A 9,837-nucleotide genomic window follows, 5' to 3' on the forward strand; every position below is an offset into this window, starting at 1 on the left:
AAGTATAAATCGTTTTAAATTCCTTTATATTAAGCAAACCAGATGGCATATTTTTCTTGTTTTTTAATTTATTTACTGATAGCCACACTCCAACACTGACATAATTTACAAACAATGTATTTGTGTTTAGTGAGTCCGTCAGATCAGAGACAGTAGGGATGACCTTATTCTCTTGATAAGTTTGTGAATTTGACAATTTTCCTGTCCTGCTAAGGCCTCCCCGAGGACTGGAGTTGCCCACCCCTGTAAGCATTCAAAATGTAATGAGTACTTTTGGGTGTCAGGGAAAATGTATGGGAGTAAAAAGTACATTATTTTTTAGGAATGTAGTGGAGTAAAAGTAAAAGTTGTAAAAAATATAAATAGTCAAATAAAGTACAGATACCCCCAAAAAACAACTTAAGTAGTACTTTAAAGTATTTTTACTTCAAAGTACTTACACCACTGGTCTAGTCTACACCTTACTGTGGTAAAATGTAGTCAACTCTATTAGTGGCCAAACATTTACACAGAGCTGATTTTGTGTAACAATTCATGTTTACACTATACTGTTCAAATGTATTCACTATTAAAGTTCAAATTTATTCTGATGGAGTTTAATTTTAACACTTGATGCCAGTGAAGAGTAAATACAACAAATAGTGTTAGTATATGTTAAATTTCAACTATTCACAGAGTAACAAACTGAAATTGTTAGAAAGCTAGTGTAGTGTGGGACAATATAAGAACAGGGTTAACTTCAAGTTGATTTAACACTTGTTGTGCTCTTAGCTTGAGTGCATGACCAAGAAAGACCAAACTACATCGACATCTGTATTGGTTCATGGTAATAGGTTTATTGGACCACAGTTTCAATGATAACTTTCAATGATAACTTTTTACAACCAATGTAATGTTCACGTCTGTCAGGTAAGCCCGACTTTGGTGGAGGCGGATACCAGGATGTTACCGACTGAACAGGAAAGAAGAGGAAAAGAATGGCAAAGGAAGAAAATGAAAGTAAAAAACAGAAGAATGACAAAGGAGAGAGAGAGAGAAGAGGCAGAAGGAAAGAAGAAAAAGATCTCCACTACACGCAGGTTGGTTGGCGTCATTGTACCGCTTGACAATAGAAAAACAAAAGACGACCAATGACGTCAACAACTCTTTACTTCTGGGCGGGGATCATGCCGTCGATGGCCTCTCCCTTCTCCAGCTTCTTCTCCATCTCCACCATGAGCTTGACACCATCCACCACCATCTGGACCTGATCTACCTCAGAGGATCCCAGACGATCAGCGTTGGAGATGTCGAACACTCCACCCACGGAGGCGGTGTCCACGCCACCTGTAGAGAGCAGGGAAAAGGGAGAGAGAAGCGGGTTTAAGTGTATGTCTCAGACAATCTCTGCAAAATTACTCATACTGTAAATTATCCAAATGTCCCCAAAATCAGTGGTGTTAAGTACTTTTAAGTAAAAATACTAAGTACTACCTAAGTAGTTTTTGGGGTTTTCTGTACTTCACTATTTATATTTTTGCCAACATTTACTTTTACTTCACTACATTCCTAAAGAAAATAATGTACTTTTTACTCCATCCATTTTCCCTGACACCCAAAATTACTCGTTACAGTTTGACAGGAAAATGATCCAATTCACACACTTATCAAGAGAACATCCCTGGTCATCCCTACTGACTCTGATCTGGCGGACTCACTAAACACAAATGCTTCATTTGTAAATTATGTCTGAGTGTTGGAGTGTGCCCCTGGCTATCGTTAAATATTTGTGCCATCTGATTTGCTTAATATAAGGAATTTTAAATGGTTTATACTTTTACTTGTACTTTGATACTTAAGTATATTTAAAACCAAATACTTTGACTTTTACTCAAGTAGTATTTTACTGGGTGACTTTCCCTTTTACTTGAGTCATTTTCTATTAAGGTATCTTCACTTTTTTTTTTAAAGTATGACAATTGAATAATTTTTCCACCACTGCCAAAAATAACAGACTCAATGAACAGACTACTCAAAGGAACTACATTTTGGTATTTTTTAAATTAGTCCACTGTTGATACAGTCTCAAATGTTTTGCATGTCAACAGTCAACTTTTCAAGATATAGGATTTTCAAGAAGCAAAGTATCACTTGCCACATCATTACGATGATGTGTTTTCCATTATATGATGCATTTAGCATCATCAGGATGTGGCAAGTGACACTTTGCTTCTTAAAATTCCAATATCTTGAAAACTTGACTGCTGGCATGCAAAATATGTTGGGACTGTACCAACAGTGAACTAATGAAAAAAAATATATATATATCGTTTTTTTGTGGATTTTTCCTTCAACCGCTGTGGTCATGGCTATTTCATAATAGCTTTCGCTCATTTTCATTTCTGTTCCTTTTTACTTGTTGTGTGGTAAAAGGGAAGACTGTCGTGATCTGTGACGTTTTAGAGTTGAATATATCAGCAGCTGCTCTGGATGTTTTTTGTTGTGTGTGTGCGTACCTGTGCCACGCTTCTGCAGACGCAGCCTGGTGGTAGTGGTAGTAGTAGTGTTGATCTGCCATGATACAAAGGGATGCATGAGATAACAAGCAGCATTAGTTCCGGTGCTTTGAACAAATCACGATTTTGCCGGTGTTAGAGTCTTTCGAATTCCGAAAGGGGAAGAGAGATTTGGCACATAGAATTGCCTGTAACTTGAAAAGAGCAAGGGGTGGAGCTCTTTGTTCTGGTTCCGATCCTTGTTCTATCGCTTCTTAGGGATAGGCGTCCCGTCAACGGGACAGTTGTAAATCATACAGCGCCTTGTCATGATCGCAGATTTTAGAGAAACAACAAATGTTGGTACATATAAGTGTCTTATATCGGCTGAAAGCTTAAATTCTTGTTAATATAACTGCACTGTCCAATTTACAAGAGCTATTACTGCGAAAAAATGCCATACTATTGTTTGAGGAGAGCTCCTAACAACAAAACACTTCTATCACCGCGATAGGTTTGATAAATTCACCTCTGAAAGTGAAATATGCACTTACATTTTGAAGTCTTGCTCTGATTTTTCATCCAAAGGGTCCCAGAGATAACATGAAGTGTCGTTTTGTTAGATAAAAATCATTTTTCATATCCTAAAAGGGTCCATATAGCATGCATGATCGATTTTGTATTTCCACTCGTTCAATTTGCAAAGAAAGGAATCTGTGAAAATCTAACCCTAAACGTTGTTTCAACCAGTCAAATCACGTTAGTATTTATTCCTTGGAGATCCTAGAACGTAACCAGACTTCACTATATCATTAGGGGTGTAGTATATCCTATATGGCACCATATTTGGTCAGAGAGCGATGCCTTCATGGCACACCGATGACGTGGGCGGTGTTCACTTGAACGACTCTAACTTTGTCAAATATGCACCAATCGGGGTCAAAGCTAGCTAGATAGCCAATGATCTGGGCTTTACGGGAGTATCCGGAAACCATGTATCTGTTGTAAAATGTAGCTACTAACCTTGTACGACAGCATGCCTTTTCCTTTTGGACAAAAATTATAAGAATATTCAGACTTATGAAGTTATGAAAACTGTTTTGCAAATGTTGAACTTATAATATGGCTACTAATACTGGAAAAGCTAAATCAAAGTCCAAGTATACAGATTTGATGATATTCTTGCAGAACAATGTAATATGAATACAAATGTCTCCTTCACAATTTGCCCAAATGTACCTGGGTGACTTCACACTAAATGTCATGTAGTTTGCTCATACTTCAAGTTATCCGTCTGAAACTTTGCACATACACTGCCGCCATCTTGTGGACATAATCGGAATTACAACCAGCGTGATGGCTGGAACATTGACCTTTCTGTTGCATTTCAAAGACTCTGGTAGAAAGAAACAGTTGTTTTTTTCTTTGTATTTTCTTCTACCAGATCTATTGTGTTATATTCTCCTACATTCAATTCACATTTCCACAAACTTCAAAGTGTTTCCTTTCAAATGGTACCAAGAATATGCATATCCTTGCTTCAGGGCCTGAGCTATAGGAAGTTAGATTTGGGTATGTCATTTAGGCGAACATTTTTAAAAAGGGGGCTATCCCTGGACCGAAATCTTAATTGAGCATCGGACCAGTTACGCAAGAATTTAGTTCTGGGTTAACCTAAATTAAGATTCTTATAATTGTCTCCCTGCATTTCCATTGTGTTAGGGGTGTTTTTGTGCCATGTCAAAATGGTTTGAGTACCAGTACATACCCTTCTCAGACCAACGCAGAAGCGTCTGAAGACCTCCTTCATGTTGCCGTCCTTCTCCATGGAGATGACACCCAGGTGATCCTCATTCACCCAGACCAAGAAGCTCTTGGCATTGTTATGCCTTCAGAAAGGAGGGATGAGGTTTCACATGATACATCACTATGATACATTGTGGGATATTCTGTACAGTACAATACAGTATTGTTTTGGTTAACTATTGGTATGGGTCTGTGTTCTGGGTACATACCAGATTCCTCTTGCATCGGGCCAGTCACGGGCCATACCAGCGCCCAGCAGCAGGGGGGAGACGGGCTTGTCAAACAAGAAATGGTCAGCGATAAGCTGCTCCTGCTCGGCATCGGTCATCTTATTCAGGGGGTAGTACTTTCCCTTGAATTCACCGTCCAGGGTGTTCAGACCTGGAGAGACAGAAAACCCCTGTTTCCCCTTACTTTTAACATGGTATCTCCCTGCCTGGAGTTATCTGACACCATGCACTAGTCATTGCAGCTAAGGATTTACTTTTGATCTCTATTTCCAATTAATCTGAGGAGTGGCTAAGAATTCAGATCTCCATTTCGTGTTTTACTGCTTATCTTCATGCATAATCCTGTGTATGCATATGTCTTGTAGCTATTGATAGCTGGGAGGCACACCCTCAACGGACAGTTTCTCCACTGCTCTGCACTCACCACGGCTGAGGGGGGGCAGAGTGTATCCCTCGATGCTGCAGCCAGTACGCACACGGCTGGACATAGTTGGGGTTCAGGTAATTTTTTAAGAATTTAAAAAGAATTTAACTAGGCAAGTCAGTTAAGAACAAATTCTTATTTACAATGACAGCCTAGGAACAGTGGGTTAACTGCCTTGTTCAGGGCAGAACGACAGACTTTTACCTTGTCAGCGCAGGGATTCAATCTTGCAACCTTTTGGTTACTGGCCCAACGCTCTAACCACTAGGCTACCTGCCGTCATTTCATCCCTACTCAGAGAGAAGGTCACAACAGAGTTTCAGACCAGAACATTTCAAGTGTCTCAAAGAAGTTTGTGATTCCCAACCTCCCATTTAGAGATTATTCAAACATTTTCACATTGCTTTTACTCAGCAGTATTCTTTGGCATTTCGTATAGGAAATGAAACCCATAAAACATGTCAGAAGAATTAGACACTACCTTCAGGTTCTCAAAGTTCAGGTCGGTCTTGTGCTTGTCTGTGGGCTTGTATCCACTATGACGGTCTGAGATGATGGGATCCAACAGATCCTTGAAGATCTCGTAGGACTCCTCATCACCTGCCACGCAGCCAACGGTCATGATGAAGGGGTGACCTTAGGAGAGGAGGGGGAGGACGATAAAAAGGCAGCACATCTACATAGTAGGCTAACTGACATTAATATATCACTGTTGTGTGAAAAATACGCAGGGGTGTTTGGGAGATATGTGGCACTCACCAGGGTTGTCGACACCGGTCTGGATGATGTCATCCAAAATGAAGCCAGAGGGGGTCTGCTTGTCCCTCAGCTTGGCGTACATGTCCTTGGTCAGCACCTTGGCCATGTGGTTGTTGTGCTTGGTGAGGTCAGGGTACTCCTCCTCAACTTTAAAGTTGAGTTTGAAGTTGTGGGTGTTACCGAAAGGCATGATTGCGTTTCTAACACTGCAGGGGGGTAAATTATAGAATAGCTTTGATCTTTAGAGTCCATAATTTGCACGGAAAACAGCACAGAATAGAGACATTAGGAACACATGGAAAACGTTTAAACCACCAAACCTAATAGTAACCTATCAAGGACGTTCCCAGACACTGACAGTGGAAGATAGTCAAAAGAACAGCTGCAAACGTCAGTCGGCACGGGGTACGGCGGCACGGGGTTGCGGCTGCCAAGTCCACCATGCCGGCCCCTTTCTGCTCTCCTGCACCCACGGGGCGGCCAGTGGTCAAGTGGCCTTTGAGGCCGAGGTGTGCCACCTCTCCACAGGGGGCAGCGCCGCCAACAATGAGTCTTCCAACGGGGTGCGGTACACGCGACTCTGGGGGGCACCACTTGCTTTCCGGGACATCGCCACGCAAATCTCGAAGGACCTCGAACTCTGAATATAATGGGGGTTGAGAAGGATGGAAAGAGAAATAGATAAAGGGACTTGGGGCTGGAGATAAATACATTTCCTCCTGTCTCTTACGTGGCTAAAGACCTACCCCTCTCCACACCAGTCTCAACCTCACCACCCAAACCCCCCACGCCACACAGACTCAAGCATCCCCTCCCCCCAACTTCATCCACTGGATCCAAACCAGAGAGAAATCCAGCTTCATATTTTTTATTGTTAACTCTAGCCATAATGACTATTACTTTTATGATTGGTATCATTGTGGTTTTTAACCATCACCACCTCCGAACCGACACTATCGAAAACATTTCTTGTGTCTCGCCGTCTTTGATTGTCTTTGATTGTCTTCTGCGTGTCACTGTATGTGTTTTTGGTCATTCTTCTCCCATTTGAACATTAATATGGATTAAGTGATTATCCAAGGACTTGTCGCCAGTGGACAACATGCACAAATAGGGAGACAGTTAACTCAATGATTTGACAAGTGGCCTGAAAAGTTGCTCTGTTTTTCATTGTGTGCATGGTATGGGTGGGATTGAATTATTGGCAATGACAGAGGAGTTGACAGACACTTTGAACCAGCCAATGGTAACATTCACATCCATTTTCCACTTACAATATCATCAACTGAATAAAGTAGCAGATGGGGATGTTTTCTCGGACACACCATGAATCTTTCTCAGTAAGTCTTATTGCACATGACAAATATAAACTGGACGGATATAGGTTTCAGTTTTGTAGTATTGTACAACCCACACCGTAATAAGCTGTTTTATTAATGTATAAGATCAAGTAGTATACACTTTGGTACACATCATGCTCCATCAGCGGCAATATGAAAACGGAATCTATGTAGATCAGAACTGTGGTTCATAGTGCTATTTTTTCACCTTCATACCTCTTTAGCTACCTGTACATTTGGTTTCCTGCACACACCCTTGCAAAGTAATTCCATTGGCACATTCCTTTTCCTGAGAAACTATTTTAACCCTCTGATTGGCTGGGATCAATGTCTGTGTTGGAACTGGTCATTACCAATAATCATATCAAGCTGTTTTTAAGCATTTCCTCCCCTACTTCTCACGATATGATCTATCCCTTTTACATTTCTTCAGCAAAGTTGAATTCAAGTCATGAAAGAGTTACAGTTCCTCTGCATAAAATAGCCTAACTCAATGTATTATGGCTGAAAGGGTGGCTGGAAAGGAAAAAAATGCAACCGCGGTTCACTGCAGAACATTGTGCCCTTGAATGTCACATGGCTTTGCCAAAATGAAAAGCTGTCATACATACTAGTGAACCAAATTTGGAACAGACAATGTTTGAAGTACATGATTATTTAAGTATTTATATTTTAAATACTTTATTTCTGTGTATTTGAGTAAGTCATATATGTATATATATGTATATGTATATATGTGTATATATATGTATATTAATGTATATATATGTGTGTATATATATATATATATATATATATATATATATATATATATATATATATATATATATATATATATATATATATATATGTCATATTGCTTTCAGTGCAATGCGATGCAATGCAATTTTGTTTGATTTCTATTCCGTGCCATGCCGATTTATCTTCAGCCATCTCACTACATTGAAGGTGAACATCAAAATCAGTTTTTTTCTGAGGCAACTGGAACCACCCAATCCCATTCCCACTGTTACACACACACTGGTGCCTCTACTCTGACACCCTTCAGCATTTTGACATTGGTGAACTTCAGATCAAACTGGTTTTGTCTACTGCTGATGACTGTCCCACATGACAAAATGCTACAGTTTACTATACAATACTATAGTACTTACTATAAAATTATGTAGTTAACTGTAGTATACTGTAGAATACTATACTCCACACTGTAGTATACCTCGATCGTGTAGTGCTTACTATAGAATTTTGTAGAATACTAAACTCCACATTGTAGTATCCATTGATCATGTGTAGTACTTACATGTTGTTGTATACTGTAGAATACTATAGTAAATACTACAGTAATTTCCGCAAAAATACTACATTATCCGCAAAAACACTACAGTGTTTTAACTATAGTAAATCTACAATATTAATTTGCATATACCTCACCCATTCCCATACCCTGTACCCCAATTTGTGCCACCCATGAATGAGAAACCTACATGCCAAGTATAGACCATATATTGTGTTCCCTACAGGTTATATAAAAGAGCAGAAGCTCTAAAGTATCCGTTCAGACTCCATTCCTACCTACCTACAGGTTATGGAAAATTTGCTCTTTTAGTGTTTGTCCTGTTGGTTTCCTACAGGGCGGCAAGTAGCCTAGCAGTTAGAGCGTTGGGCCAGTAATCGAAAGGTTGCTGGTTCGAATGCATGAGCTGACAAGGTGAAAAATCTGTCCAATGTGCCCTTGAGCAAGGTACTTAACCCTAATTTGCTAAAGGGGCGCCATACTACTATGGCTAACCCTGTAAAACAACACATTTCACTGCACCTATCCGGTGTATGTAACAATAGTAAACTCTATAGTAAACTGTAAATCATGTCTGCAAAAACACTGCAGTATATACTACAGTACACTACAGTCATGTCTGCAAAAACACTACAGTTGAATACTATAGGAAAGTCTGCAAAACACTACAGTGAATACTATAGTATATAAATATAGTAATAGTACAGTATTCTTACCATAGTATATTAATGTATTTTTTCATGTGGGGTCGGCTACTGTGGGTTGTAGGGGAAGTGCATAGATACGCAGAGGAGTCATTTAGAGAGACAGAGAGAGACAGAGACAGAGAGAGACAGAGACAGAGAGAGACATAAAGACAATGTGACTGGGATGCTGTGTTTTCCCTGTTGCTCCTCTTACAGTATGCCTACATACAGTAAAAGTTCAATGTTGGAAAATAAGAACCTCAAAATGGCTTCCTCACCCTCCTCCTGATTAGAATAAAGGATGTACTGTGATGTTCATGTAGGCTACAGAGACCAAGATGTCTGCCTGGTTATTTACTGTTAACGCTCTCGGTCTCAGTTGTGGCTTTTTGCTCATGGTTTAACCAGTCAGACCAAAGTGATCATGTAGGGTTTGATCTTCATCACAAGCGTTTTTGCTGTCTGTATGTCAGTTTGTTTTTGCAATCCTCCTCCTGTCGGTTATTTTTTCAAAAACACTCACAACTGTCATCTGCTTCACAGACACGTTGTTGAATAATCTCTTCTGAATCTCCTTGTGCTGTTTTGTCTGCCCCATGACAGGATCCCCTATATAGGAGGACAATACTAGTCCACTACATTTCACCGCCCTTTACAGTACAGAACAGACAGACACACTTATTGACCTGAAAAGGGTCAGTCCTATGTCCTATAACATTGTGGTGTATATTAGCATTAGGTAATATAGACCTCAATGCACTTTGCTTTGACTTGAATCAGCTCCTTCCAGTGGGCCCTAGGGCAATGCCCATAATAAGCCACTG

At 40.0% G+C, this 9,837-nt stretch overlaps 1 pseudogene; it reads right to left on the reverse strand.

The window, feature by feature from the left end:
- Positions 1-830: 830 nt before the first annotated feature.
- On the reverse strand, positions 831-5,883 carry LOC120056476 (annotated as a pseudogene).
- Between the last annotated feature and the right edge of the window lie 3,954 nt (positions 5,884-9,837).

The sequence above is a fragment of the Salvelinus namaycush genome, chromosome 12, assembly GCF_016432855.1.
Source record: "Salvelinus namaycush isolate Seneca chromosome 12, SaNama_1.0, whole genome shotgun sequence".
Lineage (NCBI taxonomy): Eukaryota > Metazoa > Chordata > Actinopteri > Salmoniformes > Salmonidae > Salvelinus > Salvelinus namaycush.